Raw genomic sequence first — 18,727 nt, forward strand, 5'->3', positions numbered from 1 at the left:
ATAGAATCACTCATGCATGATCAGTGAGTTCATGGGCACTTTAATTTTCAATTAGATTTGAACTTTTTGGTTCACCGACTTATTTCCTGTCTTTTTATTGGATAAAATATTTACGTTAGCATCAATATCTATTTTCCGAAACATTTCCAGTAAAATACTATTCATATCAGTACACCAAGGGATTAGACATTTAACTTCAAGGGAGGGGGGAGGGTATGGTATAATAAATCAAATTGTCATCACTGTTGGGTTTCTCGTCTGAATATTTTACATTAACTGTGTCAGATGCCTCATTACAGGCTGAACCTTTTATAGGGTGCTCATTATAAAGTTTTAGTTTTTGGTCATTGTTGAAGGGTGTGCAGTGACCTATTATATAGTGACTAACAAGTAAATCACTTGGTCTACATGATTTAAATGGTTGATACTCGTCTCACCATATCTCCTTAGGCCAAAATAAAAATTGTTTGTTTCCCCTCCCCAGACCCAGGTAAAAAATAAGCCCCCTGGGATGGGAAACAGACATTCTTTTAAATGTGGCCTTATTCATGATCTTTTTATTGAAATTCTGTAATAAGAAGATTTTACTAGTCTATAAGTATCACATAAACTTTACATTATCAATAATCCATTAAAATGAAGTCCAGTCAAAATAACCATGCCAGACAGATATCAATGGATATATGACAGATAATTTCATGAATTACATGAATTTTTGAATTTCACAGTTCTTCCATACCCCAAATTTATGGTTAAACGTTTATAGTAACCATAGAAACAGAGAAAAAGACTAAACATAAAAACCATGAAAATGGTGTCATTGTCAGATGAAATAAGCCATTCAAAAATGTCAAACATGTACAACTTACATTTATTCCATAATTATGCCAAAAGTAGTGATCCTATACATGTACAATGTAGCTTATAGCTTATGAGAAACATTGATGACCTTCGGCTATTGTCTGCTCTGAAGTTGGGTTGTTGTCTTTTTTGGCACATTCCCCATTTCCAGTGTCAATTTTATTAGGAAGTATAAACTGAGAAACAAACCTAACCATGTTAACATTGTATCAAACTGAAATAAGGGTTGAGATCTCACAAACATGTTTAACCCCGCCGCATTTTTGCGCCTGTCCCAAGTCAGGAGCCTCTGGCCTTTGTTGGTCTTGTATTATTTTAATTTTAGTTTCTTGTGTACAATTTGGAAATTAGTATGGCGTTCATTATCACTGGACTAGTATATATTTAAGGGGCCAGCTGAAGGACGCCTCCGGGTGCGGGAATTTCTCGCTACATTGAAGACCTGTTGGTGACCCTCTGCTGTTGTTTTTTATTTGGTCGGGTTGTTGTCTCTTTGACACATTCCCCATTTCCATTCTCAATTTTATTAATCACTTAAATTATCCATGAAGGTCAAGGTCAGGTCAACCCAACCTGATAGACAAGTAGATCTTTCAAGATACTCATATACAATAAAATGTATCCAATTACATATATAAAATATATACAGTATAAGAGAGCATTTCATTGATTAAGTAACAGTATATTTTACATGCAGTCATTGAACCATGAAAATGGGGTCAGTTGCAATGTACATATAATGGCAAACTGAAACATCATAACATATTAATTAGCTACTAGCATCTGAATACAAGACAAGAAACATCCAGCTCTTTTAGCTTTTAAAATGTAAAGCTCTATAAAACAGCTTACATCATCACCCCAAGACTGTAATACAAATTTCTTGTATACAACCAACTTTCATGACTTTTGTGTAAGGCGAGACAAAATAAAATGATACTTTGAAGTACATGTATTGTTTAATATGTTTGACTACTATTATAAAATGCCAGTTTCAGAATGAACAGTAATTTAGAAGATTATTAAAATACATGTAGATACATTCAGACTATTATAACTATATAGCAAGCTGTCATTCGACTCTAACCAACAACCATGCCAGGGCTGTAAAGCTTGTCTAGGTTGGTAAAAACTTCCATCATCATGCATATATATGACACTAACCAATAGTGATGGACCGTGACAGACCCTCATGGAAAGTAAAGGAGGTTTAACACTTCCTGGTGGTACATGTAGCCAACAATAGCAATGGCAGCATAGAAACTCTTATTATATCCAAATTCTTATTTCAAATGAATAATTATCCAAGGTGAATCAGATGATGTATGATCATGATGCTGCACTTTTAGTATTGACAATGATTGATATATATTCACTGAAACTAGAAATTTCCATTATTCCAATTTTCTATTCTTAATGATATAACTATCCAAGATAATCATGGAATTAAGATATGATGCACTACTAATATTCCTAGAAAACTTTAAATTCTCTTTATTTCAAATTGTTAATATTACTTATTTCAAATATATATATATATATATATCAAAGGTATGCTCTGTCACCAAGTAATGTAGTACATTGTATTTCCTACATTTTTTCTATGAATTGTAAGTTTGCTATTTGTTCAATTCACAATTCTCTTTTTGTCCAATCAGATCATCCCATCAACTGTACATCATGACATAATGCTGTTAGCTCTATCAACGTTATTTCCAAACCAATAAGTAACACAAAATTATGAATGAATCCACCATTTCACAATTTATAGCTACAGGTACAAATGAGGTACCATATGAGAGTAACTTAGTGACACTATATATTTCCTATATATACATTGATATACATGATATATGCCGCTTCATAATCTGGCTGGGAATCATGCTCAAACCAATGTGATATCTTATCTACAAAAAAAATATACATTAAGAATAAAGTATTTATTATATATAAACTTGTATTTACAAGAAAAACTAGCAATCATAAGTTGCTTGACAACAAAGTTTAATGATGTAAAGAAATGAATTTATGACTTATACAATTTAATTGATAAGTCCCTTATGAGAAGAAGAATAAAACCCTTTTTTGAGGTTCTATTTCTAAAACAAAATGTTCTCTCTTTCTACATCAATGTTTTCTTAGGTGTATACTTCATTGAAGGGTTACTGTCTAATAGAGGCTATAGCACTATACTTGTTGTGATCAATTTATAATACTTTTTTATTTTGAAATAGAATTTGTTGAATATTACTACCAACGTGACATGGTGACAAAGCAAATAGTATTTATAAGATTCTTCTTCTTCTTCTTTATAATCCATCAACATACTGATGATAACGTGTCGGGCACTTATTTAACTATGCCGCGCATGCGTGGGATCTAATTTTTATTTAGTCATGACAGTCATGACAGTGAATAATATACAAAAGATAAAAATAAAAATTTCAACATAATTTCTTTTTCTTGTTATAACATATATTTAAGTTCTACAAAATTAAGAGCATAACAAATCATTTATAACAAAATAATGAATCATACCCGGTAAAATCTTAAATTTCTTATCACAAAAGATGAAAAGTGTTAAAAATTGTTGTTAAGGACGCAATGCCGTCTCATCATTTGGAATCAGGCATGTCAGGGCACAATATCAATATACTCTTTTTTTTGCCCCGGGCAATTTTGAGGTTATTGCATATATACAAACCCAAGCCTTGAACATGTTGAAGGTATTCATAACACATATGTGACAAATTATAATTATTGTACATCACCCACCAGTGGCTATATAAATAGGTATATCATCGTCGTAACTAGTCCGAGATTACTCTGACGTCCAAACGTAACTAGTCCGAGATTACTCTGATGTCCAAACGGCTGTTTTGCCAGACAAGCTTGTCTCGGACTACATCGTAACATGTGAAGATTGGTTGGTTATTGGTTAATAAAAAAAAGTGACCAATATTTCATGCAAATTTAGGACGTGACAGTTATCAATACATTAACATACAATATGTAGGATTACTCGATCAGGGGTTTAGGTCTTGTAACTGTTGTATAGCCTATAGGCCATCCCGCACAACCATACCATTGTGAATACCCCACATGTCAATGCATGTTAGGCAATAAACAGGGGTGGATCCAGCCATTTTTAAAAGGGGGTTTAAACCATACTTGTTTATATGTAACTTTTTAAATCATGCATTGATCTTTCAAAAAACATGAAAAAGGGGGGGGGGGGGTCCAATCACAGGAACAATTTTTTAACAAGCCCAAATTCTTACTTTGCCTTTGAACAGGCTACTATCCAAGAGTGTGGAGTATTGGAACGTCGATTCATACCTGTATGCACAAATTTAACAAATGTGAACATTTTTCCTTCAAACTCTTGGGTGATGATCCATGATCATGATCAATGATTATTCTGATAGACATGTATTAAAATATTCATTTCTACTCACCAATTGCAATTTCCAGCTCAGCTTATATTGTACTATAGTTTCCTTCTACCATGTCAACGATTTTGTGTAAAATAAGTTAGCTATTAGAAGCGCTGACACTGCCGACACACATGCGACATGAATGCAACAAAAATAAAGAGGGTACGGTAACGTTAAATCGTTTACGGGCGAAGAATTATTTTCCGTTTTTAATTAAACTTGTCAGATTTGATTATTTTATCGTCGAAAAATGTCCCTAATGGATAGTCATTCAAATTAAACCAGCTTTATTATGCTGTGTGCATGTAATATATATGTAACCTGGTCTTTAAATGTACTTTAAGTACAGTGTCTGACGTATTTATAAACATTTTCTTGATTATTTATCCTATTTCAAATATTAATTTGAATGAATTTATAAGCCTTTTTCTGCTATAATATTCAAACTTTATTTTTTAACGAAGGCTTCTGGTATGTAGTTTTTTTTACAAAAGGCCCTCGAATTATAGACACATTAAAAAATAAAGATGGAAAGTCAAACGCATGAGTCTGGCAAAAATAAAGTTAACGGACAATGTCATGACAATAAACGGAAAACGATAAAAGACAGAGTTATATCTATATATTTTTTTCCCTTCCTCAAATTTACTCAAATGCAATTTATATAGGTAACATAAAAAGATAAATGATAATGCATTCATTTACAATATTTAAAAATAGTTACATCTTAAATTTAATTTAACATATTAAGATCACGTTTTCACGTGTTCACGGCCGACATCCGTTATTATTAAATAAGGGTGTAAAAATGAATGACAAATTCTTCACCACGTACGGCAGTCTGTAATTGCATATAAAACGTATTGCAATCACTTGTAAACCATTAAATATAAAGGTTCAGGTGCTTATATTCAATAATCAAATATTATTTCGGCAATCTGTTGATTTTTTTAGTCAATTCGCGGCGATTTGTGCAGCAGTATGACTTTGAGCTACTTTTTTTATTTATATAATTATAAAACAGTGTTAAATAATTAAATAGGAAGAAGTTAGAATTCAAATTGAATATTTGTTTTATTTAAATAACATGATTAAGGGGACGTGGTAGACTTTCAGTTAAAAAATCGTCTTCTTTCACAGTTTTATTTTATTCTTGAAAGGGGAGCAACCCCTGATAAATAATGGGAAAGTTTCACTCGTTTTGTGTCCAAATTATTAAAATCTGAACACGACTGGACACGGTCTGACAACATCTTGATGTCAGTTTGTATTCATGGTCTGTTTTGGTCTGACACGGTCTTAACGGATCTAAACAGCTCGCTAGAAGATACAGTCTTAAATATCTTGACATGCCTTAACGGGACTAATTTACCTAATGAGACTATCGATCCGAATGGAGACTTAACGAACTGACAAATCTTGACGTTTTCCTCTAGCGGTAAATCCAGTCAATTAAGATACGATCAGACCAAAATGACCGTTTCAGACTGAAATCGTGCTACTAGTGTAATGATAAAGAAGAACGTATATTATTTGCTGATATGGCTCCTGTATATACAAACTATTTTATGTGGGTAGGTTACATTTAATCTTTTATTACATAATCGTTTAAGTGTTTCGAAAGTAATAATCGTACTCAGTTATAAATTGCCATACCTCATTCAGTACATTGCGCGTACTGTGTTTTCATTTGCTTGATGTGTCTGAGCTGCTGATTTTGCAGTCTGATAAAGTACGTTTGATTTTTTCTTGTAGTTGATATTTTTGTTTTTTTTAACGTTTGAACACTACCTCCTTATCTGTGTTAGTTCTTCAGCTTTTCTGTCATTACAATACTAGTTCCCTGTCAGTGGACATGTACAGACACAGTGGCGTCATTAAATATGTGAACGCACAACCCTGTTTACTTTGGACAGTACTAGTGAAACGCACCAAAAGTGTAAGGAGAAGTTAAACATTTGTATTTCGATATTTGCAAAATAACCTTCTTTCATAATCCAAATAAGAGTTCTTATCGAATTTTAATTAGACTAATTGTAAATAATTTCTTCATACCTAACATTTAAACTTTAAACATATCCGAACTACATATCTGCTATCGTATCTCTTTTTATATAACAAACTTTGATTAAGCCAAATATAGTTTATTAATTTTCAAATTTCATTTAGGAAATGCAAAATGTATCTGTATTGTATTTAAAAGAGTGACGAAAGATTACAAAGGGACAGTCAAACTCACAGATCGAAAAGAAACTGACAAAGTCATGGCTGAAAATGATAAAGTGAAACAGACATATAATAGTACAGAAGACACAACATAGAAAACTAAAGACTAAGAAACAGGAACCCCACCAAAATCTGTGGTTGATTTAAGGTGCTCTGAAAGGGTAAGCAGGTTCTGCTTGAAATGTGACATCCGTCGTGTTGCTCATATTATAAAAAATCTGGTAAATAGTCTAATTCAATAGGTCACAGTCATGAAAAGGGAAGAAGGTTGTAGTTACGACGTACGGAACATATCCGAGATCATCTCTGAAACGGTTATTCCATAACGGTCAATCAACTTGTGATGGCGTACGTAAATTTAACGAAGGAATGATTTCTACTTCACCATTTAGAACTCTTGGTTTCATAGCTTCCTTGTGAGCAGCAACCCTATATCAAGGAAATCATGATAGGAAACACAGGCCCGGGAATACTGTATCACTTGAAAGAAATATTCTCCGTATGCATGCGCAGATGGATGGTTGCTACATAGAAATGGAACGTTCGCAATTGTGAAGCTGAAATCATCTCTACTGTATCTGTTGTATCCCTTATTTCTAGTTCGATGGGATAGATGCTATGACAAAAATCAATTAGGCCAGAAACAGTCAAATGTAGTTTATCAATTTTCAAATTTCATTTTGAATTACAAAATGTATCTGTATTGTATTTAAAAGAGTGATGAAAGGTAACAAAGAGACAGCCAAACTCACAGGTCAAAAATATAAACACTAGCAAAGCCATGGCTGAAAATGCTCAAGACAAACAGACATATAATAGTACACAAGACACGACATAAAAAACTAAAGACTAAGCAACAGGAACCCCACCAAAATATGGGGGTGATTTAAGGTGCTCCGACAGGGTAAGCAGATTTTGCTTGAAATGTGGCGTCCGTCGTGTTGCTCATATTGTAAGAAACCTGGTAAGTAGTCTAATTCGATAGGTCACATTCATGAAAAGGGAAGAAGGTTGTAGTTACGACGTAAGGAACATATCCGAGATCATCTCTGAAACGGTTATTCCATAACGGTCAACCAACTCGTGATGGCGTCCGTAAAATTAACGAAGGAATGATTTCAACTTCACCATTTGGAACTCTTGGTTTCAAAGCTTCCTTGTTAACAGCAACCCAATATCACGGAAATCATGATAGGAAACACAAGCCCGGGAATATTGTATCACTTAAAAGATATATTCTCCGTATGCATGCGCAGCTGGATGGTTGCTACATAGAAATTATTAATTCAAAATCTTTCATACGTCGTTTGCACTTGGGCGCTTTTGTTCAAATGATTACTTGTGAATTAACGTGGCCGTGTCTCCTGCTATATATGCATTATCTGATCCGAAAGAAGAAATTATATACAAGGATGACTTTAAAATAAAAATCACACTATAATATTTTATATACTAGTAGATGATTTCAGATTTACCATGTTTTTTTTTAAGTATTGAAGGATAGACAATGTTACCGATACTTTTCGACAAGATCCCATTTGAACTTAATGATAATGATGTCAATATTTTATATTTCAGAGTGTGCACATATTACAGACAATCATCTTATACGACAAGCTGTTTCGTTATTGGTAGATGTACACGTTATCGGTAAGTAGTAAATTACAATCAATGTTAAAAGACTAACCACGTGCATTTTTAATGTCATGAATTTCAGTTAAAAGCACTGAACTAATTGATAAATAAAAACGCTCGAAATCACTATAATAAAACAGAAGTAAAATAATTGAAAATTTCCAATTAACAAAGATTATGAATACATTTGGTCTTTGTTAACAGCATTTAACATATAAGCTAATTTATTTTGCAATACAAACTTGATGCACAATCAATAATTTACTGTTTTATGTCGGAAATATAGGCTACTAAAATGTCAAAATATTGCAACTGTGTTATAATTCGTACCTTGGAATTTTATTTCGTCTTACCTACAATGAGGGTCACAAACCTTCTTCCGAATTTGCCGAAATTCAACATAAAGCTAGGTGTGCCGTTAACTATTATATCTCCATGCCGTTTTGTTATATAAAAACAACGATTATCAAACTTATGATCTTAGGATATGGAACAACTTTAATCAAAGATGTCAAAATCAATATCGTTGTGTCTCTTCCCCATTACCTCAACATCCTTTTTTCAACCATATCATACACGCTTTGCTTTATTTATATTGGTGCTGTTGGTCAATCGTTGCACCTGGATTTTATAAAATGAATAACGTCCGCATCGTAAAAATTTTCGTGTTTTGAGCCAACATTTTTACTGAGTAATGTTTAATAAACTGAATGTCAAAGCTACCCTAATGAAATATGTAAACATATTATTAACATTTATTGTACCATTTTCAGATATAAACCTGTAACGAAATAATCTATCGATATATTATCAAACAAAAAATCTAATGTTTTCTATTTATATATTCCATTTACAGTCGAACAAGTTATTCTGCATGTTGTGCTGGGTATTCAAACATTACACCTGATTGTACATATCGTAAGTATCCAATAAGATGATAGTCAACAGTAGTTTGATAATCTTCAAATTTCGAAAATATACTAATACATATCAGGGTCTCAAAGAGAAATAAAAGTAACTCATTTATTACTGAAAAGCAAGACTATTTAACTTGACAAATCTCAGAAATCTACTAAATTATATATCAGTCCGAAATGAACAGTATTTATACTAGCCCTAACTGATTTGTACTCGACCATTCCAAATTGGTCTGATATTCACTCGATATTACTCGACTCGTCCTTTGAACGTAAACTTGAAATGTACTAAACGAAATTAAAACTAATTTTAAAGAGTTTATACCATATACGAGTTATGTCTGAACGGTACTCCACAAATATTAAACATTCCTGACCAATTTCAAACCAAACTTGACAATAAACTGACATTCAATGATTCAATAGCTATTAACAAACACCTAATATTTATTGGGCATGATAATATACGATTAACCATTTTATCAAATCATGTATTATTTGGTTTAAGATTTTATCAGAAACTGATTCATAATACGCATTATAAAAAAAATCTAAATTGAAATACTTATAATAATAAAAAGCTTGTTATTTACTGATGCGTTTTGTGCACTGTTTGTCTTTTCACAATTTCGCTTATTTTGCCATGAAGTCGTCAGTTCGTTTGTATCTTTCCCAATACTTTCAGTTACTTTCGATGAAAGATTTACGTCAGTTAAATGTATTTCTATGCCCCATTTATGGGCATTATGTTTTCTGGTCTGTGCGTCCGTCCGTCCGTCCGTTCGTCCGTTCGTCCGTCCCTCCGTCCGTTCGTCCGTCCGTAGGTTCGTCCGTCCTTCCGTTCGTCCGTCCATACGCTCGTCCGTTCGTCCGTCTGTCCCGTTTCAGGTTAAAGTTTTTGGTCGAGGTTGTTTTTGATGAAGTTGAAGTCCAATTAACTTGAAACTTAGTAAACATGTTCCCTATGATATGATTTTTCTAATCTCAATGCCAAATTAGATATTTTATCCCATTTTTACGGTCCACTGAACATAGAAAATAGAATTGCAGATGGGGCATCCGTATACTTGGGACACATTCTTATTTTGTCATCTTTTAAACACTTTTTGAGCCAAATCACCTTTGCAAATTATCTTTTTTTACTTACTATACCAATTCGTGACTAATTTTTTAAATTATTCCAAACCATTCATAATTTCTAACAATCACTTCATTTTAACTGTGTTGGATAGACAGGGTAATTGCACGTGAATTAGTACCTTAAACGAGCTTTTTATGATAAACTGACGTTAAATCTGTTCATGTAAACGTTTGAAGTAAATTTCGCGTCAATTTGAAAGATAAAGTTATTTAAATAATATAAAAATATTTTTACAAAAAATATGTAAATTTGTTTTAAGCTCTTTGTAATGGAAAACCTACACCCCGTGGAGGATGCTCTCAAGAATACACTACAGATGCAATATACTATAAAGGAGGAGGAAGTCGAAATCAAGGAGGAGGGACGTGTATATCTCCTGATGTTTGTGCTGACTGTCAGGATGGATTTTACAACAATGGTGCACTATGTACAAGTAAGAACATGTTTAGATATCTATACATCTGTTTCATCAAAAAGTATTGATAGGACATCACAATATGCTTTTAATATTTGACTGATTAAGAATGGATTGTTGTATTAAGAAGAGTTGTCTTGTATCAATTCTTGTATAAAATGATGACTTGCAGAAAATGTAAATATTAAAAAAGAATGGCCAACGAAGATACAAGTATCTTGTCTTAGGGAGGGATACATCCTACTTTGTAAAGGATCACTCTGATTCAAACAAAAAATTCTCTGAAACTGATATTAACAAGATGCTTGATTTCTTGATTGACAACATATTTGTTACATTCGGAGGACGTGTTTTTCAACAGACTGTCTGCATTCCAATGGGAACAAACTGTGCGCCTTTACTTGCCAACTTGTTTCTTTATTATAATGAGGCTGACTTCATGCAGGAACTTCTTAAGAAGAAAGATAAGAAGTTAACAGTATCATTAAACTCTACTTTCCGCTATATAGATGATGTTCTTTCACTAAATGTTTCAAAATTTAGTGACTATGTGGAACGCATCTTTGCCATCGAACTAGAGATAAAGGATACTACAGATACAGTTAAGTCGGCCTCATATCTTGACTTACATCTAGAAATTGACAATGAGGGTCGGTTGAAAACAAAACTTTACGACAAAAGAGATGATTTCAGCTTTCCAATTGTGAACTTTCCATTTCTAAGTAGCAACATTCCAGCAGCACCTGCATACGGGGTATATATCTCCCAATTGATACGATATTCCCGTGCTTGCATTTTCTATCATGATTTTCTTGATAGAGGGTTGCTGCTCACAAGGAAGCTATTACACAAAGAGTTCCAAATGGTGAATTTGGAATCATCCCTTCGTAAATTTTACGGACGCCATCACGAGTTGGTTGACCGTTAAGGAATAGCCGTTTCACAAATGATATCGGATATGTTCCTTACGTCGTAACTACAATCCCCTTCCCTTTCATGAATGCGACCTACCGAATAAGACATTTTACCGGATTTGTTATCACATAAGCAACACGACGGATGCCACATGTGGAGCAGGATCTGCTTACCCTTCCGGAGCACCCTAGTTTTTGGTGGGGTTTGTGTTGTTTATTCTTTAGTTTTCTATGTTGTGTCATGTGTACTATTGTGTGTCTGTTTGTCTTTTTCATTTTTAGCCATGGCCTTGTCAGTTTATTTTAGATATATGAGTTTGACTGTCCCTTTGGTATCTTTCGTCCCTCTTTTAATACACATATTTAATGTCACAATTGTGCATTATTTTATTGACAACATCAATGTTGTTTTGTTGCGTTGTTGGCTTGATGTCTCAACATTTAATCTGTTGGCTCGAATAAAAGTTTCCCCTAAATGTAAATTAAACTAATTCAAATTATGCAATTAAAGTGCATTTCGGGAAAACATTTGAATAAAAGAATAGTGACTGAGGTCAAATGACAAACAAAGTTTAGTAATTTGCAAAAACGTTTAGAATTAAGTGTTTAAAGTATGTGTATAACGGATAATGTATAACCTGTCTTGTATATTTATATGATTTTGTTTTATAAAAGGACGAGGTGTTAAACTCTCAGAATAAAAACCGCGTCACATTTTTATGTGCATTTTCCTAGTCAATAGCCTTTAGTCTAATAAGTATCATTGCCTTATGTCATATATGTTTTTCTTTTAATTTATTAAAGGCTTTTGAAGCTAATACGAACATTTAAACCAAGTATCAAATATATGTTTAAAACCCATGTAAGTCATTACTGATACTAGCATTACATTTGCCTATTACGGACGTGATATAATGTGAGTGGTATAAATAAATATGTAGGACTCTAAAGTGCGATGGTACTCTAAAGTGCGATGGTCACGCTAAAGTGCGATGGTCTACGCTAAAGTACGATGGTGTATCACGCTAAAGTGCGATGGCTGTTTGTTCGCTAAAGTACGATTGTTTATCACGTTAAAGTGCGATGGACCAAAAGGGTAATGTTAAAGGGCTAAAAGCTTTAAAGAACACGGATGTGATGATAAATAGCCTTTTTGCAAAAGCTAGTATGATAAGGTTTTATAACATATGTGATAGGCTTTATAATTACCGGTAGGCATAACTAATTGTTTCTAAATTAAGGAAAACGACCACATAATAATTGCTAAAATGGTAATTTAGGTGTGACAAAAATCTCTATATCCTGTATATGATTAAAAAAAAATTAATTCGGGCGTATCAAATATTTGGATAATTGGCGTAACTTGCCGCTCACACAGTCTATCACTAATGTCAAATCTCCCCTTGAAGTCGTCATTGTAAATTACAAATACAAATCCTTCATTGTGAAACATTTATTTGTTTAAAACATTCTTAATTTAAATGAGAGAAATGCAATGTTCTCCGAGCTTTCTCCTTTTTCGCAGCGAGTATAAAAACAGATTGTATTTTCCTTCAATGTACAAAATATTTTTTTAGCAGACAATTTATGATTTACGCATGAATACATGTACCTTTATTTTACCGACTTTAATTTTCAATAATATCGACACTATTTTCACGGGGACCGCAAAGTAAACTGCAACATAAACAATGATTTCAATGTATCCGTTATCTTCAAATGAAAACAGGATAAAGGATACTTATACGTATACTTTTGTATCTGTATAGTAAGATAGTCGACTGCAGGTCCTTCTTCCAGCACCCGAAGAAAAGAAAAAACATTTGCCTCAGCCGACAAAGCACGGTTATGTTTAAATTGAGTAGTCATGGACATTTCGTTTAAAGTTGTTAATCGAATATTCTACATTTATCTTTCGGCATGTTCATTTTTTTTGTTTGTATAAAAGACTGTTTACGTCATAATCCATAGAACGTTTACTACGTCTATTCTTTCGCGGACCATCGCACTTTAGCGTAGACCATCGCACTTTAGCGTGACCATCGTACTTTAGCGTCCCCATCGCACTTTAGAGTCCTACAAATATACGTAGCTTTGGTGTAAAATCGCGCAGTGACCCTTCGTGTGCTCATCAAGAAAACGCGAAAAGTGTGTTATTGTTTTGGTGTAAACGTGACATTTTCATTAAAAAGAAATAAATAGTATAGTACAAAAGAAAACACGACATTCATCGTTTCAACAATTGAAATTGTAAGTATGTCTTATAATGAGTTGTTTGTTTATATTGGAACACAATAGTTTTAAATAATTGTGTGATACTATGGTTACTATTTTATATGGAGTTAAATTATATGCATTAAATGGACAATAGCAACGAGATATATATATGAATAAATGAAATACGATTTTTTTTATTCACTCATTAATGACAATGAAATGTGAAATAATAATTCGCTATTAACAACCAGTATGGTTCAATTTTGTCAAATAAGCTAATTAACATTACTAATGAATTATCCAAATAACAATTTATAAAAGTAAACCAATTATAGGTCAATGTACGGCCTTCAACACGGAGACTTGGCTCACACCGAACAAAAAGCTATAAAGGGCCCCAAAAATACTAGTCTAAAACCATTCAAACGGAAAAACCAACAGTCTAATCATTATAAAAAACGTTAAACGAGAAACACATATAATTTACTTAAACAAACGACAACTACTGTACATCAGATTCCTGACTTAGGACAGGTGCAAACATTTGCATCGGGATTAAACGTTTTAATGGTACCAAACCTTCTCCCTTTTTCCGAAACACTAGTATAACATAACAACATAGAAAAACACACGATAAAATATCTATTGGAAGGCTTAACTCAATCAAAAAACGTAAATTAACACACTATGAACAAATAAATTTGATCTGCGATACCTAAATGCAAATGTAAAGTTAATAAAATATTAGGGACAAACATTCAAGGCCAAAAAGCAAACAAACAAGTCCAAACAAAGCCAGGGCGAGACACCACTGCGAAATATTTAACCCTTCGACAATAATCACTTTTGAAAAAAAACGGGTTAAATAATATCTACAGGTAAATGAAAAATAATTTTGTCGTTTTAGCTATACTACTTATGTGTATAAAATTCTTCCCATAATTAGGAATACCAAGAAAGTTATGTCATATAAATAAATAATTTAACACTAGATACAAATTGGGGTGAATATTAACAATAAAACTATACAATTAGAGCTAGGTAAAACTTCCCTGTACATATTTAAGGAGAATAATCTTGAAGTTTATACAAATGTAGTACGAAGAAGAGAAAATTACTAGATATGCCAAATAATCAAAGCTGGTATATAGACAGGATCCATATTAATATAAAATAACAAAAAAAAACCATTATAAAAAGTATCAACAGGTCAATTTAACAAGAAAATACGATTTGAGAGTACTCGCAGATACTGACAGCTAGTTAAAAGCCAAAAACAATTAATAATAAAAAAAATCATGCATCAGAGACTAAAATCAACTAAAACACATCCCAGGGATTTAGTTTTTTAACGTCATGAACAGTCAGAGAGGACATGACTTGTGCAATGTTAAAAAATAAATGTATCGACAGTTAGTAGCTAGGATAGTGCGGAGCGACTACTTTAGAGATAAAAATTAACGTGTGTGTGTCTCTTTACATCCCACCTCAAAAGAAGATACAATTTAGTTATGTTTTAATTTGCTAATGACAAAATCGATATTAGTGCCAATGTAAACTATATTCAGAGATCTAATAACAATATTGGTACGATAACCCTTACTTATAAGTTTGTTTAAAGGTTCGATGAGTTTACAAGGATCACATAGTGATTTCCTCGCTTTAAGTACAATATTACCGTAAAATTTCGGATGTGAAATACCATTTTTAATTAGTTTTCTACAGGTACAGCCAAAATTTACTAATCAAATCTTTGTATCTATGAAAGGATTTAGTAAAAGTTTTAAGTAAAAAGTAAAAACAAAAAAATACCGAACTCCGAGGAAAATTCAAAAAGGAAAGTCCCAAATCAAATGGCAAAATCAAATTTCAAACACATCAAACGAATGGGTAACAACTGTCATATTCCTGACTTGGTACAGGCATTTTAATTTATGGTATCGGAATCCCTGACACAATAATTTCCCAGTGATGCATTGATTACGTTCGTTAAAATCTATGACATCAGAAAACACACGGGCATACCGAACGAGTTGGGATATATAAACACTGTATTACGGAGCCAACGGCACATCGCCGTCTTAAAAGGGAAAATTAACAATAGGAAATGAAAAATCGTCTCTTTTGTCGTAAATTTTAGTATGCAGTTTCCCGTTAAAAATTGAAATGTCTAAATCTAGAACAGGACAACTGCTGCTGTTTATGTTAGATTTAGTTAAAGTAAGTTCTTAAGGGTAAATTTCTCTGAATTTTACTCGACATTACTTGAACCCAGTCTTAACCATACTCGACTGTACTGATTTGTACTTGACCCTTTGTTTGCTATTGACAATAGTCTGAACTATTACCCGACCAGTCTGAAACAGTCTTAAATTCAATCTTGGTATCTATGATGAGTTTATCTTAACCAATTCTCGACATGTACTCGACCTATTTTTCAGTCTCAACCATACTCAATAAAGGTCTGATCAATACTGGAACAGTCTGAACCATACTTGATCAAATAATCAATACTTTTTTTTTAAATTTTAACTGTTAAGATAATTTCTTTTTAAGGTCAGGTAACAGTAAATGTGCTATATAACTGATTTCAGTCTGTTGCATACAACTCTGGATGCATGAACTGCGACTGAAAATCGAAGAAATAAGGCGTTTATCTCTATTATCATTTGAAATATTACTGATTGAATTCTCACATCATTGGTGTAAAGGAGAAGATTCACGAAGGGTTAAAATTGGCCATAATTTTTTTATGTTTTTTAAATCGGGCCAAAAACTTTAAAATTTTATATAAAAATACTATTAAGACAAAAATATATTTTTTGGCACCTTCCTTTAATATTTACGAAGCAATGACTGCTTAAATAAACACTATTTGTGTTTTCGGTCAATTTAGGTCATTTTTTCCCCATAATTTTCGTGGTTTTTGGCATATTTAACCTTTGCCGCCATCAACGATTCAAAAAAGTTTTTATATTGATGAATTCTATATAAAAATTGGAATCTTTTGGTTTCAAAACATTTTGGATCGTAGATGGAGACCAATTTTTTTGTAAAGCATTTAGGTCTAAAAATTGCACAAAAATGTCATATTTTGATTAAATGTCCAAAAATTTGCCTTTTTTTCTAGAATATTGTGTACTTTTATGAAAAGAACTGATTATTTTGCATTAAAGCTTTTGCAATAGACCCATTTACGAACCACATTGTGACATTTTTTGTATTTTTTGATAAAGTTTTATTATTATATTGATAAAGTTGATATTTAAGTCCTTTTTGTGCCATAAGTGAACCTTGTCCTTTAAATAGAAATAAAAAAAAAATCGTCGAAAAACCTTCTAAAACTTGTTTTAACATCATCAAATCTCTAAGGCCGTGTTCACATTGACCTGAACTCGGTGTTGTGTAAGTGTAACTCACACGTGAACTAAACAAAATTACGTTCCCATTGATAAAACTCAATGTTTACATGCAGTGTAAAACATATTTTGTCTACATGTAGTCGATACTCGATATAGGCCTTGTGTAGATTAAGTGTACACAAAACTAGGCATTTAAAACATAAGTTTCACCGTGTATATTTAAGGAAGAAATAATTTTTGAATAAAATTAATATTTATAACAATTATTAATAAAGTTCTTTACAGAAGTATGTGTCTAAACTTATATTTTTTTTAAACTTAACGTAGCTTTGTTAAGCCCTTATCAAGACAAGACTTAAAGCAGCATCATTGCCGAACACATAATTCATTTGAAAATTAAGGTCTTTCCGAATCGACTTGACTTGCAGAGAAATGTTTGCCACTGGTCTTTACTCAAACAACGATTCACTCATAATGCATTACTTAAAAAGTATGAGGTAAATGTATTTTTTGTCTAGTACATGTATCTCGGATCCGTTAAATTACCCTTAAAACTAAAAAAAAAAACATTACCCCCTCCCTTTGCCAAATACTCATTGGAGAAGAAATACCATTTGAAACAAACAGAAAAGATAAGAATATTGTGATCCCTAATATATCATTTCTTCTTCTCCTTCTATCTCTGTACCGATATAATGCATTGACTTTATGAGAATACAAATCTTTATTATTTTACAACTACTGCAAATCATCAAAATGGCTTTCATAAAGATGCAACCACTTATCTTAAAAAAAGGGGGGGGGGTTATTTTGTTAATTTATCTAAGCCAGAAATTTTTCCGCGCAAACGTTTTATTCCGGTTTTTTTTTCGATGCTGGTAATCAATTTTTTTTAAAACATTTTACACTATAATGTATGGGGAAACTCTTGATTTAGAAAATTTTTGTATCATCTGTAGGACCTCTTTTTTTTTTTTATCTAATTGGGGTTCGGAATATTTCAATCGACCCCCCCCCCCCCCCCCCTGCCGATTTGAAGTCAAATGGTCGTTCCCTTACTTCTAGAAAACTTTGCATTCGGTTCTAAGTAATGAACATTTAAATGACATAGAGTTTACAAGTGTAAACAAATCTTATGTACAGGTAATTAAACAAGGTGTATAGATGTGAACAAATTTAATGTGAAACCAATGTCCATTACATTAAACTAATTGTAAACAAGTTTACTGTACATGGCATTTGATGTGAACACGGCCTAATTTTACTCCATAGATTTTGCTTCAAAAACTTTATGTTGTTGATCCATAAATGTCCGTTTTAACAATACAAAATAAAGATAGAGTCACCGACTTCGTTTTTACGGTAAACATAATACCAATTGGTGTTTTTGTAAAAAAAATCCATTTAAACGTCGAAATAATTTTAACCTTATCGCGTTGTGGGCCGTAAAACGTTGATTTTTGACGTCATTCACTACAAACTAGGTAACAAATTGAATATTTGACAAAAAACGAAGTCGCTGACCAGATGACTATTTTATATCATTGAAACAAAAATTTAAGTTTTAACAACGAATAGGTTTCTTTTAGAAAAATCTATCAG

General features: G+C 32.5%; 1 protein-coding gene and 1 long non-coding RNA gene across 3 annotated transcripts in view; both read left to right on the forward strand.

The window, feature by feature from the left end:
* LOC143065356 (uncharacterized) overlaps positions 1-18,727 on the forward strand; it is a 158,966-nt gene that overhangs the window by 65,382 nt on the left and 74,857 nt on the right. The window lies entirely within an intron of this gene.
* LOC143065357 (uncharacterized) lies at positions 5,806-11,052 on the forward strand. Of its 2 annotated transcripts, none has more exons than XR_012975454.1 (4): positions 5,806-5,872; positions 8,103-8,174; positions 9,016-9,077; positions 10,477-11,052. It is a non-coding gene; the product is annotated as an uncharacterized LOC143065357 (long non-coding RNA). The 2 variants fall into 2 exon arrangements; XR_012975453.1 differs by lacking the exon at positions 5,806-5,872 and adding an exon at positions 6,491-6,685.

The sequence above is a fragment of the Mytilus galloprovincialis genome, chromosome 2 (assembly GCF_965363235.1).
Source record: "Mytilus galloprovincialis chromosome 2, xbMytGall1.hap1.1, whole genome shotgun sequence".
Taxonomy (NCBI): Eukaryota; Metazoa; Mollusca; class Bivalvia; order Mytilida; family Mytilidae; genus Mytilus; species Mytilus galloprovincialis.